Here is a 19,097-nt window from a genome sequence, read left to right on the forward strand (position 1 = left end):
CTGAGAATTTCCCCACATTAATGTCAGACCCCAATCACAGATCCAGGGAACCCAGAGAATACCAAGCAGGATAAAAATAAAAAATAAAAATAAAAAAATCACTACACCTAGGTCTATCATAGTCAAATTATAGAAAATCAGAGATGAAGGAAAAATCCTGAAAAAAACCAGAGCATAAAAACACCTTACCTATAAAGGAGCAAAGACAAGACTTGCATCCAACTTCTTAGAAACCATGCAAGCAAGAAGAGAGTGGAGTAAAATATTTATTTAAGTGTTTAAAGGAAAAAACCACCAACCTAGAATTCTATGCCCTGTTAAATTATCCTTCAAATATTAAAGAGAAATAAACACTTTTTCAGGCAAACACAAATTGAGAGAATGTGTTGCCAGTAGAACTGCTTTGCAAACAATGTTAAAAGAAATGTAGAGAGAAGGAAAATAATATAGGTTAAAAACTCAGATCTACATAAAGAAAGGAAAAGTGCTGAAGAAGAAATAAGTGAAGGTAAAATAAAAATTCATTTCTCTCTCTCTCTCTCTCTCTCTCTCTCTTTTTTTTTTATTTTAGAGAGGGAGGTGGGAAGGGGCAAAGGTAGAGGGTGAGAGAGAATTTTAAGCAGGCTGCATGCTGGCTGTGGAGCCAACCACACCGGGCTCAATCTCACAACCTTGAGATCATGATCTGTCAAGGGTCAGCTGCTTAACCAATTGAGCCACCCAGGTGCCCCTCATTATTCTTATTCCTAATTGATTGAACAGATAACTGTTAGTTCAAAATAATAACGGTAACAATGAATTTGATTATGATGCCTATGAATATCTTATGTATGCTTATATATTGAAATGATGGGCAGCAATGATAGGAGGAATGGGAGGAAGGAATTAGGATTATTTTGTTGTTATAAGGTATTTATACTACCCAGAAAGTAGTATAGTGTTATTTAAAAATTGACTTGGATTAGTTGTTAGTGTATATTGTAAACTCAAGGGCAACCACTAAAAAAAGTTAAAAAAAAAAAAAAAGTATAACAGAGGGGTGTCTGAGTGGCTTAGTTAGTTAAGAATCCTACTCTTGATTCTGGTTCAGGCCATGATATCAGGTTGTGAGGTCAAGCCCCATGTCGGCCTCTGCAATGGGTGTGGAGACTGCTTAAGATTCTCTCTTTCTCCCTTTCCCTCTGTCCCAACCACCACCACCACCACCACCACCCCCCACCGGCTTCTCATGTGCTCTCTTTCTCTCAAATGAAAAAAAGAAAAAAAAAAAGAAATATAGCTGACATGCTAAGAAATGAGAGAAAATGGAATAATATAAAATGCTCAGTTAAAACCATAAAAGGGAGAAAAAGAGAAGACATAACTGAGAACAAAAAAAAGGGCAACAAATAGAAAGCAGTAACAAGTAAGGTAAATATTAATACAACCTTATAAAAATCACTTTGAATGTCAATGATCTAAATGCACCAATGAAAAAACAGAGATTGTCAAAGGGGACCAAAAACCATGTCCCAACTATATGTTGTCTATGAGAAACCTACTTCAAATACAATGACAGAGATAGATTAAAAGTAAATGGATAGAAAAAATAGACCAGGTTAATTCTAATCAAAAGAAAGCAAGAGTAGCTATATTAACCTCAGACAGACCAGGCTTCAAAGTAAGGAAAGTTATCAGGGATAAATAAGAGCACTACATAATGATCAAGGGTTCAATTCTCCAAGAAGACATAACAATTCTGGATGTGTATGTGCTTAACAAAAGAGGATCAAATTACATGAGGCAAAAACTGGTAGAACTACAAGTAAACAAATCTACTATCATAGTTGGAGTCTTTCCACACTCCCTCTCAGAAGTGGATAGATCCAGGAGACAGAAAATTGGTAGGAACATGGTCGAACTCAACGGCACCATCAATCAGCGGGATATAATTGACAGCGACATCTATAGACTACTTCATCCAACAAAAGCAGAATACACATGCTTCTCAAGCTCACAAACATTCACAAAGATAAACCACATTTTGGGCCATAAAATACGACTTAATAAATTTTAAAAAATAGGAATCATACAATGCCTAATGTCAAACCATGAGAGAATTAAACTAGAAATTAATAATAAAACTTTACATGATTTAAATTTATATAATCTGCTCTTTGTGATGAAATGTCTATGGGTTTTGACAAATGCATAGAGTTGTATATACCATCACAGTCATAATCCAGGAAGTTTCCCCAAGCCCCAAATTCCTGCTTGTTGCCTCTTTGTAATCAACCACCATTCCCATCGCTGCACTCTACTCCTGGTTACCACTGATTTGTCTTCCAACTCAATTTAGTCTTTTTCAGAAGCCATGTAAGTGGAATCATACAATATGATGTCTTTTGGTTCTAGCTTCTTTCACTTAACAAAATACATTTGAGATTCATTCCTGTTGCATGAATCCATCATGGTTTCTTTCTCCTTTTTTATTGTTTTTTTTTTTTTAAAGATTTTATTTATTCATTTGAGAGAGAGAGAGAGCCAGCAAGAGAGGGAACACAAGCAGGGGGAGTGGGAGAGGAAGAAGCAGGCTCCCAGCAGAGGAGCCTGATGTGGGTCCCGACCCCAGAACACTGGGATCACGCCCTGAGCTGAAGGCAGACGCTTAATGACTGAGCCACCCAGGCGCCCCTCTCCTTTTTTACTGTTAAGTAGTATTCAAATACATAGATATACCACAGATTGTTCATTCATTCATTCACATTTGAGTTGTTTCTAAGTTTTGAAAACTACAGATAAAGCTGAAAGAAATACTCATGCACAGATTTTTTGTGGGCACTAAAACTAAAAACTAAGTTTGGGTAAACTTGGGTAAACATATAAGTATATATTTAAATTTGTTTAAGTTAACAAAAGTATCAAACTGTTTTCCAAAGTGCCTGTACCCTGTTACATTCTTACCAGCAAAATATGAGGATTCCAGTTGTCTCACATCTTTATCAACACTTGATAGTGTCAGGATTTTTTCTATTCTAATAGATGCATAGTGGTATTTCATTGTGGTTTTAATTGAATTTCCATTGTGAGTGCTGGTGTCTTCTCATATGCTTATTTACCATCAATATGACTTTTTGAGTAATGTGTCTCTTCAAAACTAATGTTTATGTTTTTTGAGCTGTTTCTTATTGTTGAATTTTGTGAATTTTTTTATATTCTGAATACCAGTCTTTTTTTATTGAGGTATAATTGACATAACATATTAATTTCAGGTGTACATTATGATTCAAAATTTGTATGTATGGGAAACGATTACCTAAGTCTAGTTAACAGCCATTACTATACAGTTAAAAATTTTTTTTCTTGTGATGAGAACTTATTAGCAGCTTTCAAATATGCAATATAGTATTATTAATTATGGTCAGGATGTTGTACATTACACCCTTGTGATTTATTTATTTTATTACTGGAAATTTGTACTTTTGATACCCTTCAAACACTCCCACCCCCCACCTCTGGCAACCATCAATCTTTTCACTGTATCTATGAACTCCTTTTTTTTTTTTTTAAGATTCCACATATAAATAAGATCATGTGGTATTTGTCTTTTTCTGTCTGACTTATTTCACTTAGTATGATGCCCTCAAGTTCCATCCATGTTGTCACAAATAGCAAGATTTCATTATTTTTTATGGCCGAATAATATGATATATATTCCATATATTAAAATGTGATATATATATATGATATACATATATATGTATATATGTATATATACATATACATATATACATATATGTATATATGTATATATATATATACATATATGTATATATGTATATATACATATACATATATACATATACATATACACACATATACATATACATATACATATACATGTATGTATCTATACACACACGCACACATTTTCTTTATCCATTCATCCATCAGTGGATACTTAGGTTGTTTCCATGTCTTGGTTATTTTAAGTAATGCTGCAGTAAACATGCAATGAATGCAAGTCTTTTCTTAGAAATGAGACTTGTAAATCTTTCCTCCCAGTCTGTGGGCTTGCCGTTCCATCTCCTAGAAATGACTGCTTCAGAACAAAACATTTTAATGTTTATAAACGCTTACCTTTTAGCAAAATTTGACATTGACTTTCTCATTCTTTGGGTCTCAATTTCAGGAGGCCTAGCTGAATTTGGCTCCTCCAATCCCTCTATCTCAGTAAATTTCTATGACATTACCTGGTAATTATTTTATTCATTCATTATGTTTGTTATATGTATCCCCCACTACATTATAAACTCCATGAGAAAAGGGAGCTATGCCAGCTTTCTCACTAGTACTGTCAATGACTAATACAATGCCTGGCAATAATTATGGGAAAGTAGGAAGGAAGAAAGAAAAGAAGGAAGGAAGGGAAAATCTTGAAGAATAGGTCAAAGATTATTCTGAAAGGGGCGCCTGGGTGGTGCAGTCGTTAAGCATTAAGCGTTAAGCATCTGCCTTCAGCTCAGGGCGTGATCCTGGCGTTATGGGATTGAGCCCCAAGTCAGGCTCCTCTGCTATGAGGCTGCTTCTTCCTCTCCCACTCCCCCTGCTTGTGTTCCCTCTCTCGCTGGCTGTCTCTATCTCTGTCTAATAAATAAATAAATAATCTCTAAAAGAAAAAAAAAAAAGAAAGATTATTCTGAGAATTCAAGTTCAAGAAACAGACAATTGGTTATCATTTAAATGGAAATAGAAAATACAGGATTGAAAAGCAACTCCCACTTCCCCTTTCTCTCTCCCCTGGCAAACAGCATTCCACTTTCTGTTTCTTTGAGTTTGATTACTTTAGATACCTTATGTGAGTGGAATCGTGCAGTGTTTGTCCTTCTGTGACTGGGTTATTTCAGTTAGCATAATTTCTTCAAGGTTCATCCATATGGTAGCATATCATACTATCTCCCTCTCTTCTAAGCCGAAAAATATTCTTCTGTGTGTCTGTGAGTGTGTTACATCCTCTTTATCCACTCATTCATCAATGGACATTTAGGTTGTGTTCACCTCTTGGCTATTATGAATAACTGCAATGAACACAGGGATGAAAATATCTCTTTGAGATCTTGTTTTCAATTCTTTTGGATAAATAACCAAAAGTGGAATTGCTGGGCCATACAGGATCACATTTTTAATTTTTTGAGGAACTCCATACTATGTTTCATAGTGGGTACACCATTTTACGCTCCCATCGATAGCGCACAAATGTTCCAATTTTTCCACATCCTCACCAACACACACACACATATATAATGGCCTAATACATGTGAGGTAATATGTCAATTTTGATGTCATCTCCCTGATGATCAACATTTTTTCATATAACTATTTGAGAAATGTCTATTCAAGTTCTTAGCCCATTAAAATGTTTTTATTTTGCTATTGAGTTTTACGAGTTATTATTTATAACTAAATATATTTATTATATTATTATATATTATATATTATATATAACTAAATATAGTTATTATTTATAACTAAAATAACTATATTTTAGTTATTAACCCCTAATTAGATAAATGGTTTACAAATATCTTCTCCCATTCTATGGGTTGTCTTTTCATTCTGTTGATGGTTGTCTTTGCTACACAGAAACTTTAATTCCTCTTCATTTTTTTTTTTTTTTTGGCTTTTGTTGCTTGTGCTTTTGGTGTCATATAAGAACAATTCTTTTTTTTTTTTTAAGATTTTTTATTTATTTATTCGACAGAGATAGAGACAGCCAGCGAGAGAGGGAACACAAGCAGGGGGAGTGGGAGAGGAAGAAGCAGGCTCATAGCGGAGGAGCCTGATGTGGGGCTCGATCCTGGAATGCCAGGATCACGCCCTGAGCAGAAGGCAGATGCTTAACCACTGTGCCACCCAGGCACCCCTCATTTAAGAACAATTATTTTAGCAAGGTATTTCAGGTTTTCAAAATCTGACACCAATCTGCCTCTCCTCTTTCATCTTTCACCACTGCCCTGCTGCCCACCACAGTCCAGGCCCCGGACCACTCCTAACCTCTGAAAATGCCATGTACATCATTGTGTCTTTGCATATTGTTCTTTCTTTTTGGAACATCTGTCCTCTATTGTCTAGCCACAAGGTGAAATATTACAAGTCTCTAGAGGCTTTCCTGATCCTACTCCTCCCAAAGGAGAATTCGTTGCATTCAGCTTTGGTTAGTCCCCTAGTAAAGCATTTACTGCAGTTGTTTATATAATTGTTTCCTATTCTAGACTATATTGCCCATATTAATATTTACCAAAGATAGGGTATACAATTTTTTAAGTAAATTTGGTCATTTCCTCTCAATTTATTTATAAAGTAAGAGTGTTTCTTAATTTGCCTGCCAATAATAACCAGGTGAAAGCGTATTTAAAATATAGATTCTAGGAATACTTGGGTGGCTCAGTTAGTTAAGGTCTGCCTTCAACTCAGGTCATGACCCCAGGGTCATGGGATCAAGACCCGAATCGGGCTCCTTGCTCAGTGAGGAGCCTACTTCTCCCTCTGCCTGCTGCTCCCCTTGCTTGTTCACTTGCGCTCTCTCTCTCTGGCAAGTAAATAAATAAAATCTTTAAAAATAAATAAATAAAATATAGATCCTAGAATTCTCTTCATAGATTATGAATTTGGAGGTCATACTTGAAATGACTTCACTAGGGGATTCTTATAATTAGGCATGCTTAAAACACTAACTAGCCTACTTCTGGACCCCTATTCTGCCCTAAAATTTCCTTTTTTGGTTTATGATTTCATATGTCATAGGAGAGAATAAAAGTGTGGGACAGGGGCACCTGGGTGGCTCAGTCAGTCAAGCGACTAGCTCTAGATTTTGGCTCAGGTCATGATCTCAGGGTCTTGGGATGAAGCCCCATGTCTGGCTCTGTGCTCAGCAGGGAGTCTTCTTGAGGATTCTCTTTCTCCCTCTCCCTTTGCCCCTCCCACAGCCCGCACACACACTCTCTCTCTAAAATAAATAAATAAATCTAAAAAATAAACAAATAAAAGCTTGGGATAAAGGTGAGGAACATGTTTTAAGACGACTAGCTGGAGTTTTGGTAACTGATACCCATCTCCTCTCCTTTAGTTCTCATCTTCAAGGGCAATTTTGAATTTATAAGCCTGGTAAACAAGTAGGAATATCACTAGAGTACAGGAGAAGTAAGAGGAGAAACTGATACAATGTATATATAAATCATAAAAATACCTTAGACAATTTTCCATCAATAATCAAACTAACACCTTACACATATACAATGTTTACAACTTGCAAAATACTTTCTACTTCCTTTATCTGTTTTTATACTTTATGACAACCCTGTAAGTTCAGCAGGGAAAAGCAGGGTAGACAGGACAACAATCATTATTCACATTTTATACAACATTTTTTGAGTGCCATTCGAGGAAAAACTAGTGTACTTCATATAGAAAAAAGCTATAATCTTCTATGCATTTGAAAGAGTAAAGTATCAAACTGCATATGCACAGGCAAGGAATTATTGTCTATCTAACACAGGACTGAGTTGGAAAGACATCCAGATATTTCAAAGCCACCACAATCTTCCTTTTCCCACATCGCCAATGGAGAGTTATTTAGAAAATTGTCACAAAAGACTTCTTGATTTTTAAAATTTTAATTTAAAATAATTTCAGAATGACAGAAAATTACCAAAGTAGTAGATTTGCTACATATCCTTCATCCAGCTTCCCCAACGTTAACATTTTACATACCACAGTACAGTCGTCAAAACCAGGTAGTTAATACTGGTACACTACTGGGACTAAACTACAGATTTTAAACTGGTGACTATTTTTCTACTATGGGCCATTTTCTGCTCCATATCTAATCCAGGATGCCACAGTGCATTTAGTTGTCACATCTACTTAGCGTTCAGTCTGTCACAGTTCCTTGGTCTTTCTTTGAGTTTCATGACTTTGACACTCTGGAAGAGTCCTGGTGAACTTATTTTGTCAGATATCCCTCAATTTGGTTTTTTCTGATGCATCCTCATGTTTAGATCAAGGTTTTACATTTTGGGCAGGAACAGGACAGAAATGGCATTGTGCCCTTCTTAGTGCATACCAGGAGACGTAGTGCTTGGTATCTGCCAAGTTTCTCTATGTGATCATTCCCTTTCCCTTGTCATTAATAAATGTCTTAGGGGAGGTAGTTTAAGACCATGCAAATATCCTGTTTCTCAAACTTTTGCCCACTAATTTTAGCATCCTTCAATGTTTTTTGCCTCTGATAACTGTCACCATGGTGTTTGTTTAATAAAGATTTTAGATTTACCTCATTCCCTCTCCATATACTAATGGGAATTTTTCTATAAGGAGAAAATTCCTCCATTTTTGCTTGTATGTCCTCTGTTTCACTTCCTTGCCAGGCCAGTAGGAATTTAGCAAAGCAAAAGATAAAAGTAAATATCACTTAAAAGATGATTCACAAAGAATTTTCGAATTTTTTACAGTATGCTGTCAAACCAGAAGGACTAGTCAAACAACAAAAAAGTTAGATTAAGATCGGACACACAAACACCATTGATCAAGGCAACATGAATCCATAAGAAACGAATTGACCACGAAAAGACCAAAAAATGTCTTTACTCACTGATTGTGTGTGGTGTCTTAAGAGCAAAAGTTAAGTCAGTGCATTTTATTTAAAGATTTATTTGTTTATTTGAGAGGGGGTTGGGGAGGGGCAGAGGGAGAGAATCTTCAAGCAAATTCCCTGTGAGCACAGAGCCTAATGTGGGGCTCAATCTCAGGACCCGTGAGTACCAGACCTGTGCCACAACCAAGAGTTGGATGCTTAACTGACTGAGCCACCCAGGCATCCCCAAGTCAATGCATTTTGTTGACTCATGTTCATTTTGTTGCCCTCTGTTTCTCTTACTGCTAAACTTCTAAACAGAAGAAGAAACAAATTGTTTTATTTCAAAATGGATAGTAGTTCTTAATGGTTTATTTTGGGTTGGGGCTTCTTCCCTCCTACCAGGACATCTATTATTTTTCAGAGAACAACCCAGCAAATAAATTATTGGTATTGGAGTAGTATGACTATTGATACCACCAAATGTTTCTACCTTAAGAAAGATTATTTCCATACCTATATCGATGAAATATTTTGCAAAATACGTTGCTTGTTTCTGCAACAGATTGGTATATGATGGGGAAAAAAACCTGTTTGCATGTGAGAATAATCAATGATTCTGGAAATTAGCAGCAATTCCTTGGATGGCCTAAGAACAAGTCACCAAACTTGCCTGGACCCGATTTTCCCAACTATGAAATGATTGTAGTTTTTACCTACCTAATTAAGAGATGTCAGGCATTAATTAATGTTCATAATGGGCTTGAGATCTGTGTTTAAATTTGCTATTCTTGATGGAAAACACAGCCATTCAATCATTAAGGAGTAATAAACAAATCAGAGGAGATGTGTAGACAATGAGAAGAAATACTAAAGTGACAACTAACTCAGGAATGAGGAGTCGGGGCTGGGACAAGAATTTCTTGATGAGTAAGTACTTGTGCACTTTTTTTCTTCACAGAATTGAGCAATACACCTCTACAATGTCTCAATAAGGAAACTTCCCTACACCAAGGTCCTTAACTTTTTTGTGCCACAGACTTTTTCACATTTTAATATAACCATAGAATTCCTCTCATAATAATTTTTAAATGCATTAAAAATATGTAAAATTATGAAAGAACCCAACTTTGTTGAGTCATAGTTATCAAAAATTTTTTTTTAAAGATTTTATTTATTTATTTGACAGAGATAGAGACAGCCAGCGAGAGAGGGAACACAAGCAGGGGGAGTGGGAGAGGAAGAAGCAGGCTCATAGCGGAGGAGCCTGATGTGGGGCTCGATCCCAGAACGCCGGGATCACGCCCTGAGCCGAAGGCAGACGCTTTAACCGCTGTGCCACCCAGGCGCCCCCAAAAATTTTTTAATCTAATTTTAGAGTAATATGTATTCTTCTTCATCAAATGAGATCTAGTGGCAATCTAATAACTACCATAATTTCAGAGTAGTGATGGTTGTAAACAATATTTCAAGACATTTGCAACAGTTCTAATGTGATATGAAAATACATGTTTTCTACTGATGATAAAGTTAGAGGAACCACTCTTATTTCTATGGCTCCTTGCTTGCATTCACAATTTTTTTTAATGCTAAGCTTTAGTTGGAAGTCACTGAAAATAAAAATGTATTTTTTTCCCATCCAAGTTTGTGGACACCCTAAATTCTAATCATGGGTTCCTTGGGGGTATTTGAATTTCAGGTTAAGAAATTCTGTCTAGGGGGCTCCTGGGTGGCTCAGTCAGCTAAGCATCTGCCTTTGTCTCAGGTCATGATCCTAGGGTCCTGGGATCAAGCCCTACATTGGACTCCCTGCTTAGCAGGGAGCCTGCTTCTAATTCTGCTTGCTGTTCCCTCTGCTTGTGTTCTCTCTCTCTCTCTCTCTCTCTCTCTCTCTCTCTCTCTCTCTCCCTCTGCCAAATAAATATACAACATCTTAAAAAAAAAAAAAAGGCACTCTGTTCTATGGCTAATATCAAAAAGAAAAGAAAAGAAATAACAGGGGCACCTGGGTGGTTCAGTCGTTAAGCGTCTGCCTTCGGCTCAGGGCGTGATCCTGGATCCTTGGGATTGAGCCCCGCATCAGACTCCCCCGCTGGGAGCCTGCTTCTTCCTCTCCCACTCTCCCTGGTTGTATTCCCTCTCTTGCTGGCTGTCTTTCTCTCTGTCAAATAAATAAATAAAATCTTTAAAAAAAAAAAAAAGAAATAACAAATATTGGTGAGGATGTGGAGAAAAGGAAAGCCTTGTGCACTGTTGGTGGGAATGCAAACTGGTACAGCCACTGTGGAAAACAGTATGGAGTTTCCTCAAAAAAATTAAAAATAGAAATATCATATGACCCAGTAATTCTGCTACTGGATATTTACCCACAGAAAACAAAAATACTAATTCAAAAAGGTATGTGCACCCTTATGTTTACTGCAGCATTACTTATTTACAGTAGCCAAGATATGGAAGCAACCTAAGTGTCCATCAATAGCTGAATGAATAAAGAAGATGTGGTGTGTATATACAATGGAATATTATGCAGCCATAAAAAAGGATGACATCTTGTTATTTGCGCCAACATGGATACACTAAAAGGGTATTATCTGAAGTGAAATAAGTCAGGCAGAGAAAGACAAATGCCGTATGATTTCACTTACACCTGTAATAAAAAAAAAAATGAACAAATAACAAAAACAGACTCTTCAATATAGAGAACAAACTGTCGTTTGCCCAGAGACGAGGTGGGTAGGGGGATGGGCAAAATAGATAAAGAGGATTAAGAGGTACAAAAGTCCAATTAAGAAATAAATAAGACACAGAGATAAAAAGTACAGCATAAGAAATGTAGTCAGTAATATTGTAAAAATAATGTAATATTGGTGATAGATAGTGGCTACACTTAACCACGGTAAATACTGAGTAATATATAGAATTGTCAAATCAATATGCTGTACACCAGAAAATAATATAACATTGTATGTTAATTATACTTAAAAAAAACAAAATAAAACAAAAAAGAAACCCTGTTCTATACCTATCTTGGGATCACTCAGATAAGACAAATACTTAATATTATTTCTCAAAGTGGAATCAGGTGATCACAGTTATGGCATGTTGAATAAAAATGCAAATCTCTTGGCCTTTTCCTAGACCTGCTGAATCTGTATTCTTAACAAGCATCCAGGCAACTGATACATACACTAAACTTGGTTACATCAATTGTTACCTTCAGTGGAACCATAGTTATCAAGCCAGAGATTCTTTTTTTTTTTTTTTAAGATTTTATTTATTTATTTGAGAGACAGAGCACGAGTGAGATAGAAAGAGCAGGAGCAAGAGAGAACACAGGAGCAAGAGAGAGAGAACAGCAGGGGGAGGTGGAGGGGCACAGGAAGAGAGAGAAGCAGACACCCTGCTGAGCAGGAAGCCAGATGAAGGGCTCCACCCCAGGACCCTGGGACCATGACCTGAGCTGAAGGCAGACACTTAACCCCCTGCGCCACCAGGTGCCCCCAAGCCAGAGATTCTTACATAATAGTTTGAGATATTATAATACGACAGGTCTGGAAGGGGCCTAGAAATTTTAATTTTTTAATAGGCATTTCAAATATTGTGATGAATATGTTCTCAACTCCATTATGAGAACTATTCCTAAAAAAGACACTAAAAGTCAAGGAGGACATCTGCCTGGGCATAAGAAGAGCTAATGAGGAGTTTTACATCAGAACCATCATAGCAATACCCACACCCCTTTCCTTTTCTGCACTAGTTAACCCTTCAACTTTTAACGACGACCCTTTTTCTTCTGCCTCACCCATCTTTATCCCTACCCCAGAACCCTGTAATTTAAGCTTCAGATCAGTATATCCAACTGCCTACTACCCATTTGTCCCTGGATATCACACAGGACTCAAACACTACCTGCCAAGACTGAACTCATCACATGCTTCCACAGAATGGCTTTCTCTTTCATTGTTTATCTTGGATACTGGTACCACCATCTAGAAAGATATTCAGAAGCTGTCCTGGATGTCTCCGTATTTTTCACTGAGTTTTTCTTTCTTAGGTGACATTTTTTGAGTGATGACCAGTTTTAAAGCTCCGTCAGTGGCCTGGTATTCTTTGAGCCTGCATATGCGGACAGCTAACCTTTAATGTGGCATAGTGATTGGAAGAGTCCTTCTCATACAGCTCTCATTCCCCAGATGAACTACACCATAACTGCAGCCCTAAGAAAGTTTAGGAGGTTAGGTTTATACCAACTCAAGTTTAGGCCTCTGAAAGAAATTCCTTTTGTTTCTATGATTCATTTTTTCCTTGTATTCATGTTTTCTTGCACTTAGGTCCACTCAAGTAGTATAATTTGAGGGTTCAAGTTTAGGGTACAGGTCTCGGAAAATGGCCTCTCAGTCTGCCTCTAACCTATACAAGAGAAATCTCTGGAGGCTCACATGGTCCTGACTGGCCAAAGCCCAAACTAATAACCTGTAATTCCGAGTTTAAAATTCTGGTCACCAACATCTGGTGTAGTTAAGATGACCAAATTGAGTACATAGCTAAAGTTTGGGAGGTCAGGTCACTCAAGAACCCCAAACTTGAAGGGCTGTTGCATTATTTATGGGCAAATCCCCACAAGAAGAACACGGGTATTGCACCAAGACAGGATCAAATAAGTGGACCACGGACTTGGTGAAGACAAAGATTCAGTTCTAGAGTATCAGGATAGCCCCAAGGCAGAGCCCCAGTATGTAAACTTCGGACTTTGCAATGCCAATCACATTGCTGCAGTGCTCTGTGTTCTCCACGCCATTTACCTCTTCATCCTATCCTTCAGCCAGGGCAGAAAGAGTAGTATGTAACTCCAGAGAAAATAGAGCAACCCCTGCCGGACCAGGAACAGGAGGCAGAAAAGAATGATGACATCACTACAGGGAGAATAATCCAGACGGCGCAATTTCAACGCTCACAGAATGGATTTGGGGAATGAGTGAGACGTGGCAGAGGGCCTTCTTAATGAGCTGCTGTGCCTAGGGTGCTGGGAAGCACTTAGAACTGTGGCACCAGTGAGACGAGCCAACGAAGCTGGGGTTCTACTAGCGTTAAGGCAGTTTACAAAGTGGGCTCTTCGTTATTGAGCAGAGGCCACCCTCAGGATGGTGGACCAAAACAACAAGAACCCTAGGCGATAACATAATAATTCAGAAAAAGAAAGAAGAGGAGGATCTCAGGGAAGCCTGTGGCCTGAACATGCTAAACCTCGCAGTCCCTGGACTTGGCTCCTGAAGAAGCGACAGCAATTACTTGGTCTCTTGGTGAGTTTGGAACCGAAAAGCCTTTATATTTGATTTTATTTTGTTTTATTTTTAATTGACTTAATTTTATATATTATTATACTTATTTTTAAACTTTATTTTATTATTTAATTTTTCTTCTGTCTCATCCCTCACTCCAGAAAATACCAATACTCTTTTGGCCTATGGCTGGTAACAGCAATGCGAGTCGAGACCTGCTGCTTCCCATCTAGTAGGCACTGACCGCGTGTGGCTACTGACCGCTGGAAATGAGGCTAGTCCAAGTTGAGAGTTTCCTTAGATACAAAATATCTACTGAATTTCAAAACTTAATACAAAAAAAGAACTTATCTCATTAATTTTTATATTAGTCACATGTTGAAAGATAGCATTTTGAGCAAGTGGTTTAAATAAATACATTACTAAAATTAGTTTCATCTGTTTCTTTCTACCTTTTCAATCTAACTGCTAGAAAACTGAAAATTACATATGTAGCTTGCATCACTTTTTCACTGGACACTGCTCATCTAGACAGTGACGTATATTGGTTCTGGGGGTATTGCTCTTTTGGTGTGTATGTGCTAAGTAGCACTTAACCAAGGGTTCTAATTTAGTTTGCTTAAAAACCAATTGGGAAACATAAGAAAATGCCACTCTTGCCCCAACCCCCCCAGGAAGATTTCAACTCTTATAATAGAGATGCAAACAAGGAATCTGTATTTTCCACCAGTTCCCTAGAAGATTCTGATACAAGAGGTCCTCTGACCATACTTTTGAGAAATACTAGCTTACGGTATACCTGCTGCACTGATCATGTTTAATTCCAGAATGTTTTCTGTTTTTCTAAATTTTGTGGGTGGAAGCAGCTGCTGTAATAATTTCATATTCCTGTTGACCCTCTGGAACTTGGGCTAAGTATGTCTGATGAATATACTTTAAAATAAGGACAGGAATAGAAGAGGACTGCTTTGCCTACTGCAGACAGCAATAGGAAGCAGCAAGCCCAAATGCTTGTAGAGGACAGGGAAGTTTCACAAATACCTGTATAAGGTATACTGGGAGATGAGGTAAGAGCGAAATAAAATAGGGAATAATAGAATCTGGAAGAAGGAGTTGCCTTTTGCAAATTATAGTAAGCAAGCCTAGCAAAAAAAAAAAAAAAAAAAAAAACATTCAAATTCAGTATTATCAAAACTGCTAGCCAAATATAAAAAATTCTTTGGGTCAGATTACCCTAAACACTCAGTCAGCCACGCATACAGTTTACAAAACATCCATGTTATTAGTTAAAGCCTTGTCCCTTCCTATTTCAGATGTTTCTCAGTTAAAGCCTTGTCCCTTCCTATTTCAGATGTTTCTCAGTTAAAGCCTTGTCCTTTCCTATTTCAGATGTTTCTCAGTTAAAGCCTTGTCCCTTCCTATTTCAGATGTTTCTCAGGGAAACTCCAGGCACTGGGGAGGGGAATGGCCCATGTCCAGTGGTGCAAAGGAGCTGTAGGTGGGGATTATGTGCAGTTATGGGCATTTCCGATATACTGCAATCTCCCTTGAAAGGAACAGCAGCACCCCAAGGCTTGAGTCTTGGGTCAACAGGAGGAGAATAAAATATGGGCTACTATGGGCTATACACCTGAGGGAACTCAAGGTATTTCTTGCTTTACTTCACATCCAAAAGAGAACAAGATAAAAACAAAAGTAGGTAGCAATGCTGGTGATTGGAGTTTTTAATGTGACAAATGAAAAGACTAAAGCAGTACTTTCTCAACTGGTTTCAGTTTATGTTACAGCCTGAGGTAACTGGCCTGGGGTCCTGACTGTCCAGCTTCCCTCCCCCTACCTGCCCCAAAGACATAACGACCCTTTCCTTTGAGAAACACCATTTCAAGTCCCATGAATACATACAGTATTATGTATGGCTTTCCCTCTGGGAAACTTGCCTCTGTTATGGATAAGTGACAGATGGCCCCAGGGCTCTTCCTCATTGGGAAGATGGTTTCCCGTTTTCTGATTTCTCCTTCGCCTTTTTATTTAATTTTCTTCATTTAAATTCAATATGCCAACTTCCTTTGCCTTTTTTTTTTTAAAGATTTTATTTATTTGTTTGTCAGAGAGAGCGTGAGTGAGCACAAGCAGGGGGAGGGGCAGGCAGAAGGAGAAGTAGGCTCCTCACTGAGCAAGGAGCCCAATGTGGTACTCAATCCCAGGACCCTGAGATCATGACCTGAGCGGAAGGTTTAACTGACTGAGCCACCCAGGTGTCCCTTCCTTTGCCTTTTTAAAGACTGTATGGGGAAAGCAGCCAAAGAGGTTATCTGGGCTTGCTGTTCTTGGTCTTCAGGAAGAACATTTTTTTTTGCTTGTGATATACTTTTGCCTGGGGGAGTTCTTCCTAACCTCTTCTTACCATCTTTATGCAATCAAGAGGCCAGATTAGTATGTGAGCTTATGAGAAATTGGCCAGGAGTGACAGATGGGCATTAGGAAAATGTGTAAGGATGTAAACACAGAACAAAAGGAAATCAAAGTTGCGTAAGCATAATACAAAACTGGGAGTCACGGTATTGACCATCTGCCAAGAACTAGAATAATTTTATTTAATATTAATTAAATGTACTAATATCACTCTGGAAATATTAGTTGCTGTGGGTGTCAGATATTCAAAAGTAGTAAATATAGGAATGGAGCTGATATATAAAACCTGTATAGTATTCTATAAAGTCAGTCCCAGCAGTAGCTCTCTTAACTGACACTCAACTCCTCGCTCCCTCTGGCGGAAGTCCATGGTTTGATGAATCTTGCATTGAGGCTCCTTTCTAGTGCCTCTGATTCTTCTCTCCTAGATGAGTTGTAAGCTCTCTAAGAGTTATATACATGTTCCCCAACTTATTTAAGTGAGTTGTGCTTATCAATAATCAGTATTTAATAAAATACTTATTTTTATAAAATTATAAATACTACTTTAATAAACTATAATACACATTTTTCATTTTATTATATGATAAATAAATGTCAAAATGTAACAGTAAAATTCAAAGTAAAAGAAATATGAATGTAAAAGGACAGTTTTTATCTATAAATACTAAATTTAATGCTTTGTAAAAACTCAATAAAAGTGAGTCATTTTTAAAAGGTTGCTCTCAAATTAGAGTGTTCAAGGCAACTGTAAAAATTGGGGGATAAGTCTTAAAAAATCAAAAGAGGCTGCACTCAAATTGCTTTATAAGTGTCATTAACTCCTATTTCACTTTAAAGAAACAGAAACTAGAAATCCAAAATGATGCAATTCGTGTATCCTATCATGACATTTTGAGTATTCTTTCATGCCAGAAAGAAGACAAAGCAGACTTGTACTCAAAAGAAAATTCATGAATTAATGGACATGCATGTATTAAGATAAAATGTTTAAGATATGTCCATGCCATTTTTTTAATGTTTTCCTAATCTTAAATTGACTTTTTTGGTGTGATCCAAACAATTCTGGGTCATCTTTGGGTCCCAGCTGCATGGAGTAAGATGGCTACTATTAAGGTTTTTGAAATTTGTAACTGAATGCATTTTTGTAGTTGTTTCATGGGATTTTATTATTTTATTTCCAGGGGAAAAGAAATGGCATCACATTACCAGAGGATATTCTGTAGTACCTAGGAAATAATATATAGGGAGAGTGTGACAAACAGGTAAATGACCACATAGCCTTCTCAGAGTACAAATAAACCATAATTTTAGAAATAACCTTAAAAAGCTACATAGGACTTTTGGAAGTCTTTTTTTTTTTTTTTTTGCACTTAACTTTTGTTATTTAATAATATTTTCATTCAATAAAATATTTCAACAATATTACACAACAGTTGTTATGTTGAACCCAAATTCTAGTGATAGTCTATAGGAAATAGTGAAAGAGTTATGTAATATAAACTGAAGTTTACAACATGATTTCTAGCACAAATTTACACTACTATTGGAGTTCATCAAGTTTTTATCAAAGATGCAGTACTCAGAGTTTCTTCCTTTTTTTTTCTACCCCAAATTATATTATTTAATTGCAAGTTTTTATGAAATGCATAATGGATGTGCTCACCCACCAGGGACTTTCAACAGACTCCGATTTTACTGGGAAAACTGTGTAGCTAAAGAAGCAGTTACTCACTCATCTCTTTTTGATGTCCTAACACATTTTAGAAAACTAAGAGATGAGAAGGACGTAATATTAAATTCAGTGTTCAAAATTAAGAATTCTGACATAATGCTATCAAATCTCTTTTATTTGTTTAGTATTTATAAGCTTGATTTTTTTCATGGATTGGCTTTCTCATAGCAGGTGTAACAGGACGTTTTAATTACAATAACAAGCGACTAAGGGAAAAATTGTATGCCTCACGGAAAATCTGAATTATTCTTGTATTTAATTAAATATAAACAAATTTTTAAAAGTCCATGTAAACTCCTGTCATAACTTACCTGTGTCCCGTTAGAAAGCATCTTCCTTATCTCATTTAATTTATATTACCAGGAACGGTGATATATTTAACATTTCAGCAGAACGACGGATTAAAGCTTTAAATAAAAATCTATAACTCTTCTCATTAGAGCAGTTTTATGTGACAAATTATGCCTCAAAAAATTATAATAAAACTCCTCTCTCTACTTATAGATCCCAAAAGAATATAAAACACATTATGAGGTTCTACAATGATAATTAATTATGAAACTTAATCTGCACTCCTAATGGCACATGTTTTTAAGTTGCCCCTTTTTCTAACAACCAAGGACATACACTTTTTAAGTAATTACATATCCCTCTTCATTTATAATGAATATGGAAATGCAATTACTTTGCTGTAACTGGAGAGAAATCTTTATTTCTTCATTTAAAAAATATTTATTGAGTGCTAAATATGCCTGGCACTATTCTAGATGCTGGAAATACAGCAATAAACAACGTAACCCTATGGAGTTTATATTACAGTAGAGGGAGATAGACAATAATAAAATTAAGTAATTAATGACTAAGTTTTTCAACTAGTGACAAGGGCTCAAAATGAAGCAGGGAAGGGAGATAGAAAAGGTGGGGGATGTGTGGGAACTCAGAAGGTAGTTTTAAATTTTAAACAGGATGCTCAAAATAGACCTCACCAAAAAGCTATTGGTAGGGCTTGCAGACAATTGTAAAGATTTTAACTATTATATTAAGTGAAATGGAAAGCTTT

At 36.7% G+C, this 19,097-nt stretch overlaps 1 protein-coding gene across 1 annotated transcript in view; it reads right to left on the reverse strand.

Moving 5' to 3' along the window:
- Positions 1-19,097, reverse strand: part of LOC123799284 (uncharacterized) — a 182,402-nt gene that overhangs the window by 145,133 nt on the left and 18,172 nt on the right. The window contains exon 3 of the mRNA XM_087861961.1: positions 10,617-10,772. The gene's annotated coding sequence lies outside the window, so the exon portion shown is untranslated. The remainder of the gene's footprint in view (positions 1-10,616; positions 10,773-19,097) is intronic.

Source organism: Ursus americanus, chromosome 5 (assembly GCF_024610735.1).
Source record: "Ursus americanus isolate L20-20 chromosome 5, mUrsAme1.1.p, whole genome shotgun sequence".
In the NCBI taxonomy this organism is placed as follows: Eukaryota; Metazoa; Chordata; class Mammalia; order Carnivora; family Ursidae; genus Ursus; species Ursus americanus.